General features: G+C 38.0%; 1 long non-coding RNA gene and 1 pseudogene across 1 annotated transcript in view; both read right to left on the bottom strand.

The window, feature by feature from the left end:
• Window positions 1-27,181, bottom strand: part of LOC141433143 (uncharacterized) — a 228,072-nt gene that overhangs the window by 6,266 nt on the left and 194,625 nt on the right. The gene's annotated exons all lie outside the window — the stretch shown is intronic.
• LOC141433617 (uncharacterized) lies at window positions 23,380-24,007 on the bottom strand (annotated as a pseudogene).

Below are 27,181 nucleotides of genomic sequence, written 5' to 3'. Positions count from 1 at the left end.
CAATCAATCTAGCTTGGTCTTATCTCTGGAAAAACGCGTACTTTATTTTAGCTCGATAGAAATACAGTCGCCTAGATACTAGGTCTAAGTGCATGGAAGAGGCACAGGCATAATAATATCTATAAAATATTTACGAGTAGTATGGTTTCATGTTACCAAAAAATGTCACTGTAAAAGCAGATGGGAACTGTTTATGCTGTTATTCTCTGTATGGTTTTGTAGGGCAGGTTATGACTATGGATTTTCTGAGTGCTACATGAAAATATAATGGTCTCCACGTCTGAAACGGGGTATAAAACATCCTCCACTGCGACCATTTAGAGTTTAATGAACAATATGAAATAAAAATTGTCATAAAATGAGTACTAAAACACAATCAGTTTTTTATGGGCTATGCTCACGTAACCTTAGTCTTCACAATAGTCGTTATACCTAACGTTATAAACATACGCCATTTTCTCTGCCTGCCTCCCTTTCTCTGCACCTACTACTTCCATTGAAATTTCCGTGAAAAGCTGGAATATTAATGAACACGCTAACTTTACTTAGTCTTAATTTATTTTCATTTGTGTGTTCGAGAAAATAATTATAAGTGAAAACCGCGAAAGCTCAAGACAATACAAGCGTTTTGTTTTTGGGTGTTACGCAAAAGGTAAAGAAACAAAAGCCAGCAAAGTAACTTTTCTCAAACATGACATGAAATATTGACGTTGTGTTACAAATAATAGGCCAAGAAGTATCGCGCTGCAGGTGCTGTGACTCGGTAGCCTGCGCGCGGTCACTCTAGCGGCCTGCAAAGAGATTTCATACAACCTTGCAGGCCGCTGGCCGGCAATGCGACCGTCTTTTGTTTCAACGCGCGCCCTGCGACACGCACGCGGCCCACGCCCAGCACCACCACCTGCAGCTGCCGCGCCCGCACCCACACAACAGGGCGACCAGACTAGGGTCCCGCCAGCTTGATTTCTTGTTTTTTTATTTTAATTTAAGTCATGTTTGAGAAAAGCACTATACAAGCCTGGGCCGGAGAGTGGGGTTGCCGGCCTCTGCAGTAATGTACTATTGTATTCAAAATTAATATTAGTAATTTTTGCCTGAAACGGGTGACACTATTTACCGGACGTACAATACCGACATGATATTTTGTGACACGCCCTTAGAAACTCATGTCAGTTTGACACCAGTTTGTATAGGCGTGTACACGAAATATCGGGTTGGTATTTCCATGTCGGTACTATCCGTGCCGGTAAACAGTGTCACCCCTGAAACATAGGGGGATTCCCTACTGGAACTGGATACCACAAAACGGACTTCGGCGGCGTTGCAGGCCTAGGCGTCGATGGCGGGATGACCTGGACGCCTTTCTTTGCAGCTTTTCAGAGATCGCCCAAGACCGGCTCGAGTGGAGGACATGGGGGGAAACCTTTGCCCAGCTGTGGGACACCTCTATCCATCCATCCATTTTCCATATATATACTATATACTAATATTATAAATGCGAAAGTGTGTGTGTTTGTTTGTATGTTTTTCCGTCTTTCACGTCGAAACGGAGTCACGGATCGACGTGATTTTTGGCATAGAGATAGTTTATGGGCCAGAGAGTGACATAGGCTACTTTTTATCCCGGAAAAATGCATAGTTCCCGAGGGAATAGCGCGCGATAACCGAAATCCACGCGGGCGGAGCCGCGGGCAAAAGCTAGTAGGCTTATAAGTATTAGTGGTAGTGGGTTATAGAAGGTTTATTTGTGTCCACGTGTTATTCATAAGCAGGTTGTAAGAAAAGTCAAGAATTCATTTCAATTGAAAGTCAAAGGTCGGCATTTGGAGTAAATAGACACAAAAGGCCTTTTACAAATGCACTTTAGAGGCCGACCTGGAGGTGGGATTAGGGAAATGTCACAAGATTCACTGGAACTCGTGAACTTTGGAAGGTCAGTGGGTATTATAAAATTTGCTTTTCATGACGTGGCTCAGTGTGTTCTTATGAGATTAAGGGGCTGTTTCCATTGATTAGTGATTAGTGTTAACTGACGGTTAAATGTGATGCCGTCTCTATTTGTTTTGTTCGAATAGACGGAGATGGCATCACATTTAACCGTCAGTTAAGACTAATCAATGGATGGTGAAACAGCCCCTAAGAATCAAAAACCCGACTGGCTTAATTTATTAATATTGAAAACTAAAAAAAGATAACAAGTCTAGTACTCGTAGTATAATTAGAGCTCTTGTTGTTGTTGTTGTTGTTGTTGTTGTTGTCGGTGCCACTACAAAGTTTCCAGTAATTGGTACCGAATGTTGAACTTTAACGTTGACTTGTGTTTTCCTTTTCAGCTTTTAAGGCAGTTGTCTCACCGCCGGCGAGGTAACGATTGGCTATCGACTATTTTCTCACTCAAGATTCAAGAAATTAACAAAAGATAGAAGATCCTGTGTGACACATATATACATATATAAATAGTTGATCGCTGGCTGTTCCCACTGCCGGCGAGTACCCGCTCTTACATCTTTTGTCGTAAGAGCTATAAAACTCGCTGAGCTATAAAACTAGCTCAGCGATACTCGCTCAGCGATGTTAGTTTGGCGGCCGCCCCGCTCGTGGCCCGTCGCACTCGAACACTCGCTTACAGCCGAGCGACAAAAGTACACTCGCTTCTCGCTGTTCGCCCATTGTACTCGAGTAAGTAGACTCGCTCTACTCGCTTCCCGCTCATCGTCGGCGGTGGGACAAGTGCCTAAGGCTGTTGGTTTTTTTTGGCCATGTATCTGACTAGAGTCATTTTTTTCAGGAGACCATATAGCACTACTGTTTTACACCAGCGGAGCAGTTTGCTTTACCGACCGATTGACAGGTATGCTTATGTTTTTGATCATGTATGTTAGGAAGAACGATTTTCCCACTAACGTCGAGCCAAAGGCTACTGCTTAAAGTTCCTCAACTGGCTAAAACCAGAAATTGCATACTATAATAAAATTCCAATGTATTCAGATCTATTGTGACATTATGGCCATGGACAGGGATATTTGGCGATCCGCATTAGCGATCCCTTCAAATAGCGAACCTACTGTGTTAAAAATAAAGTTGTGTTAAATACTACATATCATCTGACTCGTTGAGTTTCTTGCGGATTCTTCTCAGCAGAGGTTTTCCGAAGTGGGAATTTTTTTTTTCATAAAGCCTAAATTGAATAAAGATATTTTGACTTTGACTTGACTTTGATGCCCTGCTCAACCACAGATTCCTATATATTCAATGTACTCTGTGGCCACAGAGCAGCACACAACACCACTGCTTTACAGACAGAGCGACTCGCGGCAAAATTAAAAATAAAGAAATGTTATGTTATGACTAATTTTTTTTTATACACCAGCCACGAAATGTCAAATTTGCTACTTTTGTAGGTTACATTGTTCGTTACGCGGCATTGCAGTATCATCGACGATAACACTCCTTGTACCGGTAGTTGTCATCTTTACTTTATGCCATTAGCAATAGAAGTGACAGCGGGATGTCATCTATTGGGTCGTACCATGTCGATCATTGGGACATTTGTCTTAAACAATATTTATTCATTTGGGGAAGAACATATTAAATATTAAAACTGTATCGAAAATACAAACTGAGACATGGATGCACAGAAAAACCAGAAAAAGAGACCAGCGCTGGGAATCGAACCCAGGTCCTCAGCAATCCGTGCTGCGTGCTATAACCCCTACACCACCGCTGGACAGGAATCTAGACACGATTTTTTCCTATGCATTCATATCTCAGGTTGCTTATTTCTACTACGCTACTTATGCAGCAGCACTAGCAACATCTATGTTCCGCTCTCATCGAGAGACGTCACACTCTTTCGGAACCAACCGCTCACCCAGACAAGAGATGTCGCTACTAAGCAATCAAATTATGATTGGTTTTTTGGGTGGTTTTTTTGGTGGTTTTTTGGTGTTTTTTGTCTTTTTTATGGTTTCACGGGATACCCGTAAACGTAACAAATTTAGAGTTGAAATAAAAAAATACAAAAAGACTCCAAAAAACCAATCATAATTAAAACTGTAGGTAATGCTGTAGCTCCAACATTAGTTTAGAAAACGTTTAGGAAATTTTTAATAAGACAGTGTACTCATTGACCTGTAAAAATTCCTTATCGGAACAGCGTTTTCCAATACTGAAAAATGTTAAGCGAGAAGCTAAAGATTCTTAGGAGAGCAAAATTTGCAGATATTTTAATTTTTTATTAAGCTTGGAATAAAAATTTCAGGATTTTATCGAAGGTAAATTTTTCAGAAAAGAAAAAACAGTAGATACGATCATTTCTTATCTTCCTTTTGTGAAGTAGCAAACAATGCCTGTATAGGGAAACTCCGCTCTTCCATAGATTATAACAGGTAGGTAAAGCAGTTTTTATGAAATGACATGAACAAACTAGCTAGGTTAAAATAGGGTATCGAGTGCATACGAATTCCGTCGTTGTCTAGTTTTTTTATTATATAAATGTACCCAAACACATCAATAGAAAATGAAGGCACAGGACTTTACACACCTAATAAAAAAAAAGTATGATCGTCTTTTATCTGTGGTCGAATAGCTTTAGGTGTTTTATCTAGAGAAGTACTCCTCAACCAAAACTACTACTGAGCCAACAGTTACCTACTTCAAGGCCTAGGCAATAATATATTATTCAATTTAGGATTTAGGTATGTAACAGCAAGCACTAACTCGTATGTACCTATCAAACATTGAAATTATAATTATCTATAAGTTCCATAGACCAAAACCTAAACAAATAAACTGAGGAGTTACCATTAATAAGCTCCAAGTAGTTCGGGTCTTAATGGATTTCTTGTGTATGTTACTTCACCACAAACCGTGTCTATGAATATTTTGCTTATGTTTGTGCGATGGAGCGAGCATATGAGACGAATAACAATAATATTGTCAGAACGTCACAACAAACTCAATATAATGGACGGATATACGACGCGGATAAACATTATTAGGTACTATTTATACTTATATTATTATTTATTACATACTTGAATTCGTTTATCACTATAATGTATGAGTAAGTCAAAGTCAAAGTCAAAGTCAAAATATCTTTATTCAATTTAGGCCATAACACTTATGAATGTCAAAAAAAAATCTACCACCGGTCAGTCAGTCTGGACGTCTAATTTTTAGGGATCCAAAACCGAAATGGCAAAAACGGAACCCTTATAGTTTCGCCATGTCTGTCTGTCTGTCCATCCGTCCGCGGCTTTGCTCAGGGACTATCAATGCTAGAAAGCTGTAATTTTGCACGGATATATATGTAAACTATGCCAACAAATTGGTACAATAAAAAAATAAAAATAAATAGAGACGTAAAGTACGGGTGATTTTTTTTCATCCATCCCTATAGTGTGGGGTATCGTTGGATAGGTCTTTAAAAACCATTAGGGGTTTGCTAAGACGATTTTTCGATTCAGTGATATATTTGCGAAATATTCAACTTTAAACCGGTGGGTGGAAAAATTTGAAAAAATTCAGGATGGTGGTAAGTTTATCAAACTATCAAGAAAAACTATAACGGTTAAGTTTGCTTAAGAATTATTAGTAGTTAAAGAGTAAATAGCAGCCTAAGGTATAAAATATACCTATATGGAAGATTCCGTAGAAAATACGAAGTCCTCTGAAACATATTACTTACTTAATTTTTCGTAATGGCTACGGAACCGTATTGCGGGCATGTCCGACACGCTCTTGGCCGTTTTTTTTAATAAAGTTTAATAATATTGGCGATGAAAAGTACAGGGAAATGGCTTATCGATCTACAACGTAAATAATATCGTCTTATTTCAACTTATGAATGGGGCAAGCGTACAATAAATGTATTAGAGCTTACATTACTTTAGTTTTCCATTCTTCCAATCGAAGAAATATTGCATCAATAAATACTGATGATATCGGTTTATGATTAGCTCCACAGACATAGCCAGAGATAGAGTCAACATAACATAAGTCGTATTTTGACGTCTCAAAATTTATTTATTGTTGACGTGTGGTTGTGATGGAACGCGGCAAGGTTTTCAATAAAAAAGACATTGACGTGGATATTGAATGAAATTCATGGCGTAAAATGAATGAAACGGTCAAACAGCAGACCTTTGGCAAATACCGTAAAGATGTACCTATTACATACGAAATATGAATGGTTTAATGGTTGGTGCCGTCACCGTGCCGTGCTGGGTTTTAAAATAGGATGTAGGATGTAGAAAGCAGGGGAAAATCACCACACTGTCTACCCATCGAACTCTTCAAGCAATACTCAATTGATGACCACAACCACGTCCAAAGTGAATCAAAAGTGCACCTAATACTTATGTAGTAGAGAGAATAGCAAAATACTAGGTACGTACCTACTCACTTTAACAACTTTTTTTTTTCAGTGTTTATTTATTTTAGAGAACCTGGCCTTCAACGTTTTATTTTCAGTAAGCAATGTCGCTGTGGTTTCTATCTTTACTGTATATCTATGATTCGCTCTCCTATGAGTCGATGGTTTCGGTAGATTGTCTGAATATTAAGACGACTCAATCAAACCAGTGGAACGCAAGGTTGCGAGGAAAACAAGATAAATTATATTTGGATAGGGACGGCCTTTTATTGGGCTAAAGTGGTTATAACAAAACGGACCTCATTTGTGACTGGGGCATTAAATAAGAAATATTTAAGACAACTTTGCCCGCGCAGAAAATTTTATACATAATGTGGATTTCAGAATTTGTATATTTTTTTATTTTTTAGTCCGAAACTAGCTACTCTAAAAACGTGAGTTATCAATTTTACTCCACTATGAGCAGGTCTCATGGTAAATTAATGTTCAAAGTGGTCCGGCAAAAATTGCAATGTTTACAATTTGTTTTCCTATAACACATCAAATCACTAAGAGATAAAAGTAACAGAGCGTCAACATGTTTCTCCGCCACAGCAGACAGTTGTAAGTGATGACCGGCTTACCCTGACTTATAGGGGCTGTACTACCCCCCGGCTTAAGCGGTTTCCGCGACAGCACTAGCCCCCGTTGCATCTCAAATACGGGTCAATTAACGTAGGTACTGATCGAACTCACAGCTTCGTACGAATAGGGAATATGCAAGAATGTTTTTTATTTACTCAAATGTAAGATACTAGTATAGTATGTCAAGATAAGGAAGAGTGGCGGAGGAAACTACCAGAGGGAAAATACTAAATACCAATACTATTCTAAGAATATTTAATTAAGGTTACCTACTCAATTCAAGTTAACCAGAGGCTGTATTGCCTAACGTTTGTGACACTCGCGATCGCAATCAAATGACAGATTTTGTTTGCGAAAACTGTCATTTACTTGCAATCGCGAGCACCAGAAACGTAAGGCAATACGGCCTCTGGACAGAAATCATCATCATCATCATCATCCCAGCCTATATACGTCCCACTGCTGGGCACAGGCCTCTCAGAGCAAGAGGGCTTGGGCCATAGTTCCCACGCGGGCCCAGTGCGGATTGGGAACTTCACACGCACCATTGAATTGCTTCGCAGGTTTGTGCAGGTTTCCTTACGATGTTTTCCTTCACCGCAAAGCTCGTGGTAAATTTCAAATGTAATTCCGCACATGAATTTCGAAAAACTCAGAGGTGCGAGCCGGGGTTTGAACCCACGACCCTCTGTTTGAGAGGCGATAGGTCAAACCACTAGGCCACCACGGCTTACACCCCCGTATTGCCTGAGGTAGGTAGGACAGAAATGGGTGAACCCAATTATAAAATCATACGTACCTGTTACGTACTCGTACCTATGCACAATTTTATTGTAAAACATTCTAATGGTAGGTAAATGTATGCAAATGTCGGGCACGTCCAAGTTCGGAGACGATTGAGTTTTAGCTCCGCCTAGGGTTTGAAATTCCGCTGCGGTTCGATCCCGGAATTCGCGGGATAATAGCCATAGTCACATTAAATATCAGCGCAGAATACTAAGCGATTATCCAGAGATTATGAAACACTTCAAATTCGCCGCCACCTTATTGCTAAACGCTACGCTCTTACCAGTACCAGCACCTACCAGTAGCAGCATTTTTCCGCTTTGTAGCGAAAACTGTCTAGGAGCAAAGAACCAGATCGTATAAGTAGGGTAAGAACTGAATGTATGGAAGTTTGCATTTGCATACGTAAAAAAATACTTTCTGTATTCACGTGTCCTATAACTTTTGGAACTGTATTTTCATACATAAACCGAGGTAATGAAATCCTAATTAACTTCTATGCTTTTATGCTTACTTATTTTATAAGGAAAGAGTCGTATTTTCTTTAATAAAATTTATGAAAGCCGTGGTGGCCTATGGAACTGCAATTGCTATGGATTGCTGAATTTATCACATTAATCTGTATTCTACGTGTCCTATAACTCTGTGGATTACTAATATTTTCATTACTACGCAAACCGATTCTGGTAATGAAATCCTAATTAACTCATAATATATCTTACTATCATCTTCTATGCTAAGGCTGAAGAGATCGTCGCGATTTTGGTTTAAGCTTAATTTTATTAAAGAAAGTGGCACTGAAGTCGTCAGGTTTGATGACGGGTTTGGATCAGGCCTCTCACAGCAGAGGATCGTGGGTAAGAATCAATAGTTATCTATATGTATTTCATTCGGTGTAAATTATGCAAATCGTTATTTCTCATTTGAACCGGGTTCGATCCCGGTTATTACGAGCTAATTACGGTAGAATACTAGATTATCCAGAAAATTCAAATTCAGATTGCTGAACCTGCACAACCTGTGAATTATGCAAATTCGCCCGACTATAACTTTTACCCCAGCATTTTATGCCCGCCAACATAAACCCAAGCCTAGTGGTTTGACCTATGGCCTCTCAAGCAGAGGATCGTGGGTTCAAAGCTCTGAGTTTTTTCGAAATTCATGTGCGATTTCTCATTTGAAATTTACCACGAGCTAATACGGTGAAGGAAAACATCGTGAGGGAACCTGCACAACCTAGCAATTCCCAAGTGAAGTTCCCAATCCGCACTGGGCCCGCGTGGACGCAAGCCTTCTCATTCTGAGAGGAGCATGTAATGGGAATATACTACATTTACTGTTTGCGGTTACAACGGTTACAAGAAAAATGTACTGACTCTTACTGAGTGAGCCCGACTCTTAAAGTCTTTTACTTAAATTTCAACGTTAAGCTATCAAATCGTATATCTCGGTATTTCGGGATTCCAATACCCGGAATTGACTTCCCTAGTTCCGCCTCGGAGGCGCAGCTGTGCGGTATGAAAGACAAATACATATTACTACGACGGAATGGTAATGTTAATAATATTACCATGCATGAGGTTAATGTTAGCTCTTGACTACTGGAATATCGGAAGAGCGCAGATTTATGTGAATTTGATTTAAAGTGAAATGCGAGGGCGTGGTGCTAGGTCGGTTCATTGTTAGAAGCTTCCATTGAATTTGTTGGTATGGTAGGTAGTAAGCTAACTGAAAAATAAACTGAAAATAAATGCTAGGGCGGGGATCAAACGCGGGGTCATAAATTTAACCCATTTAATTACTATAGTTACTAGTCGTTCATAAGTTTTCAGCTTGTTCAAATGTAACCATAATATGCATGTTTATGCCACTTACAATAATTCGATGTACCATCACCCGAATGTGGTCTATCTACCAATTTTTAAACAAATTCCAATCAAATGAATATTTCGTAAAGTCGAACTTTCAAGTTGACACGTCTATTGGCATTATTGTTTTATGATATGCAAACGATTATCAACTTTAGGGTGGTAGACCACATATTTGGCTGATGGTACCTATGCATGTATTTGACGCTATGAATTTACACATTTATGTATTTATGGCCCTGATTTTTTATGTTGATCCGATCATTAAAAGTGGCGTTCTTCTCTTTGTTCTGTCAGATGACCTCAATGTAAAAAAAAACATTACATTTCTAAGCAATATTATCGAACTTCCAGATTCCTCAAAGCGTCCAAGAATATCCCAAATATCCAACAATAATATAACGCCATTGCCGTTTTCCGGTGGAACCGAGCCCGCCGCTTCCTGTGAGGAAACACTCGGAAGGGATGCGTTACTCTCGCATCATCGCCTCGGGGTTCACTGACCCTCACCAAATCACTTCCAGGTTTTTCTAACACATCCCTTTGATTTTGCCACGGTAGGGAGATGACGGAAAACTCGATTTTATATCTCCCTGTTTTCCTCAAAAGGAAAAAACGGAACCCTTATAGGATCTGTCTGTCTGCCTGTCTGTCAAGACCCTTTGTCTCAGGAACGCGTGAAGGTATCAAGCTGAAATATATACCAAATACTCAAGTCTACTGTCCCTCGGAGCTGTGAAAAAATCAAACTTCTAAGGCAACGCAATCAAAAGATACAGCCGTTTATGCTGCAAATTTTTGACATTCGCAAGGGAATCAAAACCTACGGGGTACTTCGCGTGAACTCAGAATCTTGAAATTTTGCACGAAGCAACCTCTAAAAGCACAGATAAAAGAAAAATTGTGAAAAGCATAAATTTTTATTTACATCAATGTACAGAGTATCGAAAAAAAATCTACAGAAATAAAAAGATGGCTACTAAGAATATACTTTAGATTTTTTTATGCTTTTGAAATAAGTACAGGTAGGTCGATTCACAAGAACTGGCTGGAACGGATTGAACGAAAGTAATGTCAATGTCACTTAGACATTTTTGCAGGAAAATGACAGATGCATGACATATTCCTATTTATGTGAACTGTATTCAAATACAGATACTTTCATTCACTCAATCCATTCGTGCCAGCTCTTGTGAATTGACCTGTACGTTTTAATTTGATTTTAGAATTTTCCACAACAAGTTAAAAACTGAAGTTAGTTTTTTTTATACGGCTCTGTCCATCAGAGGACAGTAAAATTTTGTTAGTGGATTGTAGGTATTGCCATTATATTTACCTACTCCAAAAAATTTTACAAATCGAAATATGAGAGATAATGGTATATGAACGATGAAAGCTAAACTTACAGTTTTCTGTGAACTTACATGTGTTAAACGGTTATCTACGTATCTGTTGTAACACGGTAGAGGTTAAACAATAAATATCAAATACTGCAAAGCAGCTTCTGTATTTATTTCATTATAAAGTATTCTAGTTGCCATCATTTACTACTTAAGACATTTTGGGTACTAAAATAATTCAAAAGACTCCGAATCATCAACGCCTTGTCATCTCGTGTAAAGCCGAGTGAAACAGCAGGGCTATTACGAAACTCGAAACTCGAAGTTCGTATCGTACCGTCCCTCTCGCTCTCGTATTAAATAGTATAAGTGTCAGAGGGACCGCACGACACGAACTTCGAGTTTCGAGTTTCGTGGTAGCCCTGCAGTGTTTGCAATCCTCTTACCAACAGTCTGGCAAACAGGGCTAACAAACGCCAACCAATTAGGACTGTTGTTTACTAAACTGCGGGTTTGCGATGTGACGTTTTATTACGCATACAGGCTCTTAGCTTTTAACAGGTCACTGTCCGGTCGTCGCTGGGTACCCAAGTGAAAAGTTGTTCTTATAAGTTGAAATCTTCGAAATCGATAGATTGTTCTTATGAAGTTAAAATCTTGCGAAACTCGATATGGATTGTTCTTTTACTTTGGGATGGATTATTGAAGTAAAAGTAATATTTGCGTAAAACATGGTGTTATTATCAGGCTTTAAGATTGCTTATATACCTACATCTTGTAGGTACCTACGAGTATAACATAAATATTTAAAAGTATAGGCACGTATATGTCATGTTTTTTTTTGTCAAAATGATTATAATTTACAAATTTAATTACACCATTCATTCAAATAATTATTCCGAATGGCGTGTCAACTGTCAACTATAAATAAAGTGAAAACTGCTGCTTTTTACTCAACACCATTTATTACACCATTACGTAGGCCATTAACACGTCTAGCACGTACCCTACAGGCCCTATACCACGAAGTGCAAAACTCGAACTTCGTATGTTGCCGTCCCGCTGATGCTCATGTCATTTACTACGTAAGTGAAAGAGACGGTGCGATTCGAACTTCGATTTGCGAGTTTCGTAGTAGCCCATCAGGTATCATAACAAAAAAAAACACACAAAAATTTAGCTCTGTATAATCGGTCGGGTTTATATATGTAGTCATGATTATATAAGATCTAGTTTTATTCTTCTGTTGTTTTCTATGTTTTGGTTTCGGTACACGTTGGAAAACGTATATTACACATTCCAGATACAATCTAATTTATATGCCCCAGTGTAAGGCAAATAGATCGCAAGGAAAGAGCTATATGCGTTTGAAGCCCTAAGGCATCGTAAGGATCCTGAATAGGATAATATAGTATTACACCATCTATCTTGACACAAAAGTATTAGTCCTACAATTTCCAGATTGTACGGGAAAGAAACATATAGCAACCATGTATTAACACATTATTATTATTAACATATATACATATAGCAAAAAAGTGGAATGGTACATTTTTGTGATGTATTTATATTCATCATTAACTACGGGGCGCAGGCCCCTTTCAAAAAATTTACAATCAAGAAATCATTTCATTTATGATTTGACGTTGGTTGTCGTTGGTTGTAATAGCCTGGCGCGATTCGTACTTAGCTGATGTTTATCAAAAAACCGGCCAAGAGCGTGTCGGACACGCCCAAGATAATCCTATCCGTAGCCATTACAAAAAAAAACAAGTAATATTTTTCTAAGGATTTCGTATTGTGTACGGAATCTTCCAAGTTTACGTATATTATATACCTTAGGCTGCTATTTACTCTTAAACTACTACTAATTTTCAAGCAATCTTAGCCGTTATATTTTTCCTTGTAAATTTGATATACTTACTACCATCCTGATTTTTTTTCTAATTTATCCACCCAACAGTTTAGATTTTAGAGGGGGGGAGACGACGCTCGACTTTAATGAAAATTTGTACTTTAAAGTTGAATATTTCGCAAACAGATTCTGAATCGAAAAATTGCTAAAGCAACCCCCCAATGGTTTTAAAAAACCTATCCAACGGTACCCCACACTAAATAGTAAGTCGAGAAAAATAAATCACCCCCACTTTACGTCTATGGGAGGTACCCTAAAAAACACGTAAAAACGAAGTTAACTTTTCATAAAACCTTACCTTACCTTAACCTGTTTGATATTTCTTTATTAAAGCGCTAAGAATAACTAATGTTGTATTTAAAGTTGGGTGCCCCTTGAAATGCCGACAAACTATTTATCGAATTTCATTTCATCGAAAACAATTTATAGAATATTCAATACCTACTAATATTTTATCTCGGAGTAATTTCACTTCATCGACTATTCATTACATATTAAAATAATTATTAGAACAACAGTAAAAGGATTATTATTTGCCTAAAAATAAATATCATCAACTATTCATGAGACAGAACCACTAAATATCGCTGTTTATTTCTTCGGCGTATTATTATGAAACATCAGAAAATAGCTTAGGTTAGAACCGCGACCACAACAAAAATAAATCGCTGCCAGAAAAGTAGGTTAGGTTAGGTTAGAACTGCGACCCCAACAATAATAAGTCGCTACCAGGATAGTAGGTTAGGTTAGGTTAGAACTGCGACCCCAACAAAAATAAATCGCTACCAGGATAGTAGGTTAGGTTAGGTTAGAACTGCGACGCCAACAAAAATAAATCGCTACCAGGATAGTAGGTTAGGTTAGGTTAGAACTGCGACCCCAACAAAAATAAATCGCTACCAGAAAAGTAGGTTAGGTTAGGTTAGAACTGCGACCCCAACAAAAATAAATCGCTACCAGAAAACTAGGTTAGGCTACGTAAGAACTGAGACCGCAACAAAAATAAATTTCATTCAAAAAAATATACAGTACATTACATAAAGCCGTCATAAAGCAGCCAATCTCTACCCGTACGTAATAATCATAATACTTGAGCGAACTCCGAAATGTGACGAATTGAAAAAGTTATCTCGGCGTAGCACTCCGCTGGTAATGACTCAGATCTTGGAAGGCTAGAACTTATCTGCTCATCCACTTAGATACGTTTCGTCATTTCGTTTGATGTTCTTATTAATGTTCGGCTATCACGGGAAAAAAGGGCGGGTGAGGTTTCAAAATACTTTGCGCCGCACTGGATGTTGTTAAGAATTTAAAGATGTAGAACCTGTGTGATAGACGGACAGACAGACGGATGGACACGTGAGTGACAGCAATAGGGCTCCGTTTGGACCCATAGGGTCTTCTTTTAAGTCATTACACTCTTGACACTTGTTTACTAGTGGCTAGTGGCATACGAGTATGATAAACAAAATTGAAAAAGGAAAGCATTACAAGAGCACAAATTAGAAAACATCAAAACCACGACAATAAAGAGGGTATCCTCAAAGTAAACTTAACTAGGGTGGATCTTAATATAGAGACTTAAAAATCGCTTTGTCTTATTTATAGAGATGTTAACAAATCGTTTCCAAATACCATTAATATAGTTAGACAATGATTTACTCAGTTACTGAATTCAATGCACACCGGAATCGATGAAAAATATAGATGCACCGCAGCAGCTCATCATAACTTTCAAATTTAAAAAAAACCTCGGGTCTTTAGCTAGATTTTCGACGGGTGTTCGGGTTGTCGTGTATAGCTGTCCATAAAACCTTTCAACTTCCTCCAACAGCTCAGGTTTGGATGAAACGATTCTGCCGTCGTCGGTCTTGAGCTTCATCAACCGGCTTTGACCAACAGACAGATCCCTGGTAAATACCTTAGAGCCCCTGTTACGCTCAATAGCCTCTTCAACACTGGTAGTATTAAATCGGCGTACATCGCGCTTCAGAGACTTTGAGATCTGTCTGTTGAGCTGCCGATAGCGACAAGCGTCACCAGAAGACTGCAGAATCATCTCACGCCTCACCTCCATGAGCCTAAGGGTGGAGTCCGAAAGCCTTTTGGTTCTAGTACGGCGGGTCTTGAAGAACTTAGACCCGACCATATGGACAGCTTCCACAAACCCGTCGTTGTAATCGTCCACGTCGCTACCTAGGCATTCGAAGCGGTTTTGAAGTTCGAGCTGAAAGCTCTCGGGGTTTTGGAGCTGAGCGGGTTCTGGGCGGAGCGTAGATTTCATCAGTCGAGACCTTTCAAGCTTGAACTGGATATTCAATGAGCCTCGTACCATACGGTGATCACTCCCGGTTTTAACCGCACTGATCACGGAGACATCATTGAATATGTGCTTTTTCGTCGACATGATAAAATCTATCTCATTCCTCGTAACACCATCAGGGCTCATCCAGGTCCACTTTCTATGCTCACGTTTCCTGAAGAAGGAGCTCAATATCATCAAACTTCAATTCAATTTGTCGCATCAAAAACTCACTGAACTCTTTAATACCAAGCTATTGAAAACAAATGATTCAACGGTACGGAAACTATCGGAGTCTAGACAAAAAATATTTTATAAGAAAATTTAATGTAAAGCTCCCGAGTAGTCCCGAGACAGCTGGAGATGGTATAAAAATAAAAACTGAAGCTTTTATGAAAAAACTCGCCCTTGTGGAATAATCCTGTTGGAGATGATTGTAACAACCTCCGGCTTGGAGGAGATTCTTGAAGATCAAAATGTAGCAGCGGTTAGATACTTAGCACTGGGTGTTATGTTTTTAAAACGGGAAACATGTGGCCACATGGCTACTCTGGTTACACTGGAACATTAGCGTGAAAATGTGGTAGAGATTTTCAATATGGTGGAGATTCTTCAAGATTAGAATGTAACAGCGCTAAGATACCGAGCACAGGGTGCTATGATTTTAAAACGCAAACTATATGGCTGTGTCATCACATTACATAAAAATATTAGCATGAAGATGTAGTACATTAACAATATGGAGGGATTGTTAGAGATTAAAATGTAGCAGCGCCTAAGATACCCAACACATGATGTTAGATATTTCTTGCTTAAACGTAGCTATCATAAGGTCGCGGGTGAGCAAAGTAATTTTTACAGTTCATTGATATGGACCTCGGAAAAGTAACGCCTGATTCAATTAATTATTTAAAATATTCTGTACTTATTATATTTTAGGATAGATATTTTAAAAGGGCTAATAAACAGCGAAACCAACTTCCGCTACTTTTACCTTCTCTACTTTAAATCTACTGAAACAATTACAACATGAAAAGATAGTAATTGGCGATATCCTTTTGTATTCTAAACAATACGATACCACGTATATTGTCTACCCTGCATTTTGTGTCTGTATAAAATTTTTGTACTGTTTTGTGGTGTGCAATAAAGAATATTTGCATTGTATTGTATTATAATACATTATACTCTTGCTCACTTCTAAAATATGTATTCAAATTACTTATTCCGGAATATGTAAATAGATGCTTTCGTATAACATCCCTGTATAACACGTTTTTTTTAATTTTTGTTTACAAATATTCCCATATATTTATTGTTGATTTTAAAGGTGAATGCGTGATTAGTGTGATTTGATTACGCTTAAGTAAAATCAAAAATTCTTGTCAAAAACCTTCGGAAGCGTTAAATTCACCCAATTACCTGTTGAAATATTGTGTAATAATTTGAAGACAACCGGTATACTTCTCATAAGCGAGCGTCTAACTCAAATCCACTAATAACCACCCGCATCGCACTACAACTTTCTAATCCGGGTCACATAATTTCAAACCGCGTAAATACCGTTAGACAATATATCAGTATTAACTCTTTAATACCGCAATTCCGCACATTACCACGCTGTTTGCTCGTACCTATTTAAAATATTTCCCGACCGAGGATGTTCAGCATACCCACTATTTCTAAGGAACTTCCTACGTGGAGTATGCAGATTCCACGAGAGCACTGCCATTTCTACACTAAAGCATTAAAGAGAAGCATGAATTTATAATTAAAATGAATATGCAGCGCCTGCTTTGCAGAATAGAGCGGAGTTTTGTTTTTCTAGCTTAAAGAGCTACTTCGTTTTACGTTTTATGTCTTGTTTCTTTTTAACGACTTGCAAATATGAACAGATTTATAAAAAGTTTGTATGCTGAACCAACCCTCGGACATTATTATGGCACGTGTTCTGTAGATACTATAACATCCATAAAGGCGTAGAAAATTACTGAAAAAGTTACTTACATAAGCAATTGTCGGCATCTTCGTCAAAAACATGGCCATCACGAAGGTGACCCTTAATTTATTTCTACCCGTCCATAACATCCATAAAGGTGTAGAAAATGACTGTAAAAGTAACTTTCATAAGCAATTGTCGCCATCTTCGTCAAAAATATGGCCATCACGAAAGTGGCCCTCAATTTATTTCTACCCGTATATGCTCTGGAGCTTTCTTGTTTGGAGAAAAGTATTTCATCATTATCATATCAGCCGTGGGACGTCCACTCTTGGACATAGCTCTCCCATTAGACCTCCAGTTGCTTCGATTTTAAGCGATCAGGCTACGTTACTGACGAAATGCAAAATTCGAACTCGAACTTCGTATCTTGCGGTCTCGCTGACGCTAATATTATTTCATACGAGAGTGAGAGGGACAATATGGATACGAACTTCGATTTTGTCGAACCAGGAACCCACGGCCGGGTGCATCGAATAATGATTAAGCGAAATTAGAGAAAAAGTAATCAATTGTGTACATTTACAAATCAGATCATAATGCTGTATACCCACAGAGGGCAAAAATAACAGACCAGTGATATCATAATGGAACATCGATATTTTAGGAGCACAAATTAGAAATTTTCCGCTCGGAATAACGTCTTTATTGAAATGAGACCCGAGCTGGAACCCCAGGTACGTATAAACGTATTATGCGCCAATTCCGACGTCCTGTTCAGATAAAGTCCGTTTTCAATGTTCGAAATAAAAATGTTTTAGTGCTTCTTTTGTTTTACTTTGGGAGCAGTATTTGAGATATATTTATTACTGCTTTGTACGCTTATCGTAATTGTGAAACATACCAAGTGTGGAGCAAGCTCGCAAGAAGGATTTTGTATCACTGTCCACGTCATTAATTATAAATTCAAGTTGAAACACTGAAAAATATGCTCAGCGGCACAAAATTTGGCCTCTCTACATATAAAATTACCTGTTACTGCATACATTTGAGGGCCAGATTTTTTGCCGTTCAGTATATTTTATGGAACCTATTTCATTTTTTAATTTAAGTTTTCAGTGGCTGTGTCAGCATGAACGTTAACAGCAAAAATCTTACTAAATTCCCAAGAGAATTCCTGTAAAGTACATCATGGTCTTTACTTGCGATGTATAAAGAACAACTGTGCTAAATTTCGAGTATCCATAATGCCGTGATGATGTGAGAATAAAAAGTGGCCTGTGTTGTTTCCCAGAGCCAGTTACACACACACACACACACACACACACACACACACACGCGCGCGCGCACACACGCACGCACGCACACACTTTTGACATTTACATTTTTTATGCTAATCTATAATACAGTAAAGTGTATTTCGACAAAAAACAACATTAATAGAGACTGATTCATTCATTAAACGCCCAATAGAGCGCTACCAATCACTGTTAATGTACATTTAAATTATGACGCGATTGCTGGACCCACGTTTTGCATTTTGATTCATTGCCAAGTTAGTTAAGGAAAGTGCTTCCACAGATTCTAAATTCAAATATTTCTTTAATTTGGTTTCTGTAACTTAGCCGGCAAAAGGGCATTTCTATTTAAAGTTGTAGGTACCCTGAGTTTATCTCTCTGATTTCAACAAAATTTGGGAGCTAGACTCAGTCCATGAAAATGCCATGAAAATTCCGTACTCTGGTTATCAAGTTAAAATAAGTTTTTGATAAAAAAATCATTTTTAATTCAAGCTTTTTTTGCTGACTGTACTTTTTGTTGATTGTGTTGAAGTGGGACTTGGGACACGTAATTAAACTACAGAGTTCGGTACAAGACTCCCTGCTCATTTATTCATATGTACCCACATGCATAATATTCTACAACATCCCTTTTGAAAAAAATAAAAAAAATAATTGAATTATTTTTATAAAAAAATTTGCATTAATTGTGAAATAAATTATGAGTTAACATTTTACGTGACAAAAATGGCTCAAGATTAATATATTAACGCCTGATTCAATAAATTATTAATTTATTGTTTTTTTTTTTTTTTTTTTATGCATAATATTTATATACAAAACTTAACGGCATTGAATGTATAAATAGGCATAGGTGCATACAAGTTTAATTGACATCAATTTCACTACAGTTCTGAAAAGTTTACATGCAAAATTCTTAAAGTAAAAGAATAGAATTGAAGTATATTTCATTAAATTATACTTAAATTAATTAAATGTATATTTAATACTAGTCGATTTCATTGTAATTCTAAAACCATGTACTCAATAATTAATAATATCATTTAAGTTATTCTACACAATTAAAAAAAAATGTTTCACTAACAAAATAATCAGTTGTTAAACAATAATAATAATACAATTAATTTATTTCAATACATTATTATTATTATTTTTTGCATTTAAATCAATGATTGAATAAAAATACAATTTTACAGTAAGAAATCTTCATTAAATCAATTTTATTTTATCTCCGATTAGGCATTACACATAACAATTTTGCAATAAATCATAATAAATACTTTAATTTTACAAGTAATTCATTTAACAGATCCTGATCCTGATTCTGATTGAGTGCTGTATGACATAATAAATTAATTAGGTACGCAACATTAAATCAACATCATAATTTGAGACATTCTTCAACTAGTTGATTGTGAGAGTAGTTAGTAGCCCCAACGATCAGGCGCGTTCACCACCCTGCCGGATCGAGTAACATAAACTATTAGTATTGGTATTAGACACTGGGCCCGACGCAGCGCGGGAGTCGATCTCGGTAGCAGCGCGCGGCGCGGCGCCCAGGGAGGGTGACGTCACCGCGTTATCACTCCGGGTAGAGATATCATCGTAAGGCATGGAATACACTGGGCCTTTTGTTGAATAGTCAGGACGTCGATCAGAGTCAATGATGAGATGTCGCCTATTCCTAATGAGAGTGCCTCCTTCACAAAGTTTTACAACGTATGATCGCGTACCCCGTACCGTTTGTATTGTACCGCTAACCCAGCGCTTATCTATTCTAACTTTAACTTTTTGATTTACATGTAATGTAGGCATATCACGAGCGTTCTTGTCGTAATAAAGTTTTTGCTTGTTTTGTCGGGACTCTAATTCGCGCTTTACATTTTTTTGAATTTTGGGTAGTAATAGTTTTGGTGAACATGGTAGGATACTCCGCAGTTTTCTATTATTCAATAACTCTGAAGGAGAGGCCAATTTTTGGCTAATAGGAGTATTTAAATATTCTAGAAGTGCCAATCTAAACTCAGATTTTTGTTGAGACGTTTTTTAAGCATGTTTTTCATTGTTTGTATGGTCCGCTCTATTTGACCATTGGACTGGGCATACAGCGGTGATGAAGTCACGTGTTGAAAGCACCACTGACTAGAAAAAATCTGAAACTTATACGATTTAAATTCTGGGCCATTATCTGACATGACTATGTCAGGAATGCCATGACGACTGAAAATATTTTTAAGCTCTAAAATAACAGCCTCTGATGTCAAGGAATTTAGTTTTGCAATCTCAACGTACTTACTATAATAATCTACTCCAATTAAGTATTTATCACCGTTAAAATGAAAAATATCGACACCTATTTTGGACCACGCTCGGTTTGGTATGTCGTGTGGAATCAGCGTTTCTTTTCGATTTTCATTTTTAAACGTAAGACATGCTTGACAATTACTTATATAATCTTCTAATTGTGTGTTAATGTTGGGCCAGAACATGCTTTCCCTAACTCGTAACTTACATTTTTCAATACCTAGGTGCCCAATGTGTACACATCTTAACATTTCTTTCCGCATACTAGACGGAATAATTATTCTATCAGCCTTCCACAACAAACCGTACGCCAAAGATATTTCATCCCTATAGCCCCAATACGACCGTACCTCCGATGTAACTTCGTGTTTATGGGTTGGCCATCCATTTCTAACATACTTCGTCAATTGTTGTAATTCCAAATCTGATTGTGTTTCCTTTTGAATTTTAATAAAATGCGTATCAAGTAACGGGTTACCTACGGCCACTGCACATACTTGCGCGCGCGCCTCCAGCTGATCGCGCGGCTCAGCTGTGGGCTCGCAAACCGGTTCTACCGCTCGGGACAGGGTGTCTGCTAGAAACAAATACTTACCCGGCTTGTAGACTAATTTAAAAGCATAAGGCTGTAAACGCATCAACATTCTTTGTAATCTAGCCGGCGCCGTTGCTATGGGTTTATTGATAATGCTAACTAAAGGTTTGTGATCTGTTTCCACTGTTATGTCACCCCTACCATAGATGTATGTATAGAATTTTTCACACGCGTACACAACGGCTAGCAGCTCCTTTTCTATTTGTGCATATGCCTGCTCGGCCCTTGTGAGTGAGCGAGAAGCATAACACACTGGCAGATTATTTTGCAATAAACACGCACCGAGACCGTTTTTACAAGCATCAACTGTTATAACAACTGATTTATTCAAGGTATAAAATTGCAGAATCGGTGCTGTTATTAAATGGTTTTTTAAATTATCAAAAGCTTTTTGATGAATTTCTGTCCAGTGCCATTCTATATCTTTTCTTAGTAGTTGTCTTAAAACAAAATTTTATCAGACAAGTTAGGTATGAAACTACCCACATAATTTACCAAGCCCAAAAACCTTTCCAAATCCTTAACATTTTCAGGACGAGGCATGTTCCTGATAGCCGATGTATGTGACCCGTCTGGGCATATACCATTTGCACTGATTCTGTGACCTAAATACTTAATTTCAGTTAAACAGAATTTACACTTGTTAATGTTTAATTTTAAATTAATTTCCCTGCACCTATCTAACACTTGTCTGAGTCTATCATCATGTTCCTCCTTTGTTCTTCCATGGACTAAAAGATCATCAACAAAGAGGCATACACCAGATATATCATCAAAGTGTTCATACATTTTTTTATGAAACACCTCCGACGCTGAGGTTATTCCAAATGGTAGGCGCAGAAACTTGTATCTACCAAAAACTGTGCTAAATGTACACAGATCAGTGCTATCTTTATGTAACCTCAACTGCCAAAACCCTTGCTTCGCATCTAATGTACTAAAATACTTCGAGCCTTGCAAATTTACTGTAATTTCATCAAGGGTAGGCAACTTAAAGTGTTCGCGCTTTATTGCGCGATTCAAATCTCGTGGGTCCAAACAGATCCTTAACTCACCGTTAGCCTTCCTAGCAATAGTGATACTGCTGACCCAATCTGTTGGGCCCTCTACCTTCGCTATAATACCCTCATCAACCATAGCATCTAGTTTCCGTTTTATGCTATCTTTCAATGCCACTGGGACTTTCCTAGGTGCATGTACTACTGGCCTAATACTACAATCAATCTCTATCTTGTACTCACCAGGCATGCAACCCATACCTTCAAATACGTCCGAGTATTCGTTAGTAATGAAGCTTTGAAAATTACTTGTATTGGTAACCGCCAACGTTAGTTTAATAACGCTAAGTTCGGAGCATGAATCTCGCCCTAATATTGGAGGTGATAAACGTCGGCCACCAAAAATTCTAAAATGTATTCATTTTGTTTGTAACATACTTTCAAGTTGCACTTGCCCAGAACTTGATATCTCTACCCGAATAACCTCTAACTTGACAGATGATTCGCTTAAATCAAACTCATCTACACCAACTTGGCTTAAGTATCTACGTGGTAAAACATTTACGTCGGCTCCTGTGTCCAACTTGAATTTTAGTGCGTTGTTTCCAAATACTAAGTCAATAGACCAATCACTATGAGAACCCGCAAAGTAATAAATTACCTGATCATCAGAAGACTCGCCCGCTCGCAACTGGTAAACCATGCACATTCGTGAGAAATGATTAAAGTTGTTACATTTTAAGCATTTTTTACCTAATGCCGGACACTTTGAATCATAGTCATGATCTAAACCACACATATTGCACATCACTCTCTGTTCATTTCCACCGTACGGCGTCGCCTGAACTTGTTTGGCACTTCGCGTCGGTACTGGCATCGGTTGTCCAGGAGCCTGACGACGGCACTGCGACGGCGGCGGTGGCATCGCAGAGCGCGAGGCGGCCGGCGGGCGCGCGCGGCCCCTGCCCCGCCACCCGCCACGGTGATTGTTCGACCATCTTCTCGATACCCAATCCACTTGATTGTGCGAGTTACCCACATCTTCACAATTGTTATACCGATCTTGATGACCAGTTAAAGTATAAGCTTGGTGCTCGCTCGATTCACTTTTTATAGTACATGCTTGCATTCTAGAAATTTGAGCTAAGTTGCTTATTTCTAATGCTTTTTCAGAGTCAGGTCCGGTTCTCGTAATAAACGTTCCCGTAGCATATCATCCTGTATCCCACATACGAGTCTATCTCTTATTAAATCCTCGTTTAAATCTTTAAATTCACATGCACTTGCAAGTTTTTTCAATTCATATGCATACTGCTCAATGGACTCACCCTGATTTTGGCTACGAATAAAAAATTTATGCCTTTCGATGGTTAGATTTTTCTTCGGCAGGAAAAAGGAGTCAAATTTCTTCAGCAGATCGTTTAATTTTTCTATTTTTTCATCAAATTGAGAGTACACCTCCCTACACTGCTCACCAATTACATGTAGGAGGATACTGACCCGCACTTTTTCGGCCTTAGTTCCCAGCTCGCACGCTTCATAATAAATTAAAAACGAATCCTTCCATTTCTGCCATTCCTTGGATAAATTTCCTGAGGTAACATTTTCCAAACTGTTGATGAAATGAAACGGCTGCGGCGGCGGTAAAACGGCTTCCATTGCGATTTATTAGTATAACCGCACTTGTAAAATTCTGCATTAACTTTATTTTAGTTTATGTTTTATTCTTAAGGTTGTATATATAACTATTATAATTATTATTGCAGAGCGAAATTTAGGTCCGTTATTTTAAATTCGGCTGCGCCATGTTGAAGTGGGACTTGGGACACGTAATTAAACTACAGAGTTCGGTACAAGACTCCCTGCTCATTTATTCATATGTACCCACATGCATAATATTCTACAGATTGCACTTGTATTGTCACCCAAACTACATTTGCATACCAAATTTCAAGTCGATGCCATTAACCGTTGAAGAGTTCCGTCCTGTGGAGACGAGCCTGGCCGGACTACCAGGATGTCACTACCAGATTATTGTATTGTCACGCAATTTATATAAGTGCCGAATTTCGGGTCAATCCGGCTACTGTAAGTTGGTCGAATTCAACTTGTAAGATTTGATTACAGACAGACTGACAGACAGACAGACAACGGGACAGGTGAAACGAAATAAAAGCTTGTAAAAATTAATCGAACTTGGAGCAACTTGCCTTGCTTGCCTTGGCTGGTTGTTTCAAATGTTGTTTTAAATAATGATGTCTCACGTCAATATCGATTTTTTTTATCTACTTCAAAAAGAAGAGAATTGATTATCTATGGGGTTGTATTTTTTCTAGTTTTGGACAGACAGATCAAACATCCTCCGGATTCATTGCTAATTAAAATATGCCTTAGACTTAGACTTAGCGTTACGCAAGAAAAACCAGAGGTAAATGCTAGTAATATATGTGATGATACTGCCATTCCATCGCATTTTGCCGGATATCGCTTTCTTAAAGCAAGATAAATACATTTTTTTTCCGGCAAAATACAATGGCAAAGCATTATTCCCTACATCTTTACCATCTTACAAATATTTAGTACCTTTATGACAGGCAAACTAGCTCTAGCTAGTTAGGGTGCTCCGAATCTCACGCCCCCTTCACACCACATTTGCATAATTTTGCATATTTTACACTACACCCTCAATTATAAACTAATAACGATGAATCGCGACTAAACTCTTGTCCGACAGCCTCGAATTAATACGGCGCCGGAACGACTGTACGAGTAATCCCGAATTCCAGTCATATTGCGGCCGCGTCAGGGTTGCCAGAGGATGTTAAAAACCAGCCAAGAGCGTGTCGGACACCCCCGAAATAGGGTTCCGTAGCCATTACGAAAAATTAAGTATTATTTTGTACGGAATACAATACAATACAATACAATAACTTTTTATTGCACACCAGCACATAGCAAGCAATTACAGAAAATAGGTATATAAACAGAGACTTTCTGAGGTAAGCGATAGGCGGCCTTATCGCTTCAGAGCGATCTCTTCCAGGCAACCTTTACAATGGAATGGATGGAGAAGTAAGGAATAAATTTTAGCAGGTGGTGAATTTACATTACATTACAGCAATATCAAGAATACATAACCATTTATACAATACACATACTTAACAAACCCAAATAGATAGGTTGATACATAACAACAGTAACAACATACTCATAAATAAACTAACAGAAATATTCCAAGTTTAGGTATATTTTATACCTTAGGCTGCTATTTACTCTTAAACTACTAATAATTCTCAAGAAAACTTAACACACACACACACACACACGCACGCACGCACGCACGCACGCACGCAACGCACGCCGCAACACACACACACGCACACACACACACACACACACACACACACACACACAAAAATCACGGCTGTATTCCCAAATGGTAGGCAGAGCACACGAAACGTTACCGCTTATTGTGTTATGTTTTATTTCCTTGTATAAACATTCTCGTGTCACAATGATTGTGACCAAACTCCTCTGAAACGGCTTGACCGATTTTTATGTTTTTTTTTGTGTAGGTAACAATTAACTTTTCGTTACATTTCGGTAGATCTGAGAATAGGACGTAAACTATATTTCATTCTTCTACGCGGACGGAGTCACGGGCAACAGCTAGTTTACTTATATATATATGGGTTTTAGAAACCATGAGACAACCCTACCCTAGCCCCTAGCCCTAGGACCCGTCCACTTGGTGTGAGACCACAAATTAAATGCTAACTGCTGCCAACTGTACTAAATGGGGTAAAACCGTAATTTTTCAGGTGCATGGTGCTGGCTTTGTGACCTTTATGAGGTTTTAAATTGAGATGCTCGTCATAAAAGAAACGTTATTGTAACCTTTAGCCTCGTAAAAAGCTCTACTGTTTTAAACGATTAATTACAAGGCATTGTTAATTACGATATTCCAATTCCTTTTACGGAGTATTTAAAAAAACTTTATTTTCTTTTTAATATTCCTGGGTACCTTTTTTGATAGTCGTTGAGATTCTGTATGAAAAAAAGAGTACAAAAATAGACCATGTTACTCTTCGGAAGAGAAGTTCGTCGTTCAACTAGATACAATGGTTTCATATCAAAAATTTCGCACGGTGAACTTCGTAAGCGAATGTCTGAAATGGAGAACATACCGTCTCAAGTTTAATACTCGGAATATGTATGTATTATTGGTTTGGAATTTCCAGACGAAATATTCTATCAAAGGGAAATATTCTAGGTATATACTTAACTGACATGAGCCGAACAATTTCTTGAAGATTTTGCAATCCTTACTAACTATAAGTATTTGTTGCCCGATGAATACAATTTTTACACATCGATTGTTAATATTTTTAAAATAATTCACAGCTGGAGTTATTTCCAACACGATGATAACCCGCGATTTTGAAACAAAATAAATAATAAACATAAGACATGTTTTAATTCCATATTATTATCATTATTCCGATTGATGACAAACGTTGCTACAAACAATAACAAATAAGGAGACAATAAGTAGCTTTGGCAGGGTATGTTCCGGCATAATCTACCTACTTCCAGGTACCTATACCTTCCGTGTACTAACGTAATTTAATAGCTTCAAGTTTAGTTTCAGTCCACCTGGGGTCATAATACTTACAAGGAACTTTATCCAGGCATAAAGGAAATCACATTAATCAATCATTTTAAAATGTTTGTATACACTATTTACTAAAACAATTCATTAGGTACTTAAACCGGCTTCATTGGGATTGCTCGGACAAATGAGGCCGATTAAGACATGTATTTAGCAAAAAA

The sequence above is a fragment of the Choristoneura fumiferana genome, chromosome 12 (assembly GCF_025370935.1).
Source record: "Choristoneura fumiferana chromosome 12, NRCan_CFum_1, whole genome shotgun sequence".
NCBI classification, from domain to species: domain Eukaryota; kingdom Metazoa; phylum Arthropoda; class Insecta; order Lepidoptera; family Tortricidae; genus Choristoneura; species Choristoneura fumiferana.
Note: the sequence above shows the minus strand (reverse complement) of the source record. Positions and strands in the feature narration are given on the sequence as shown.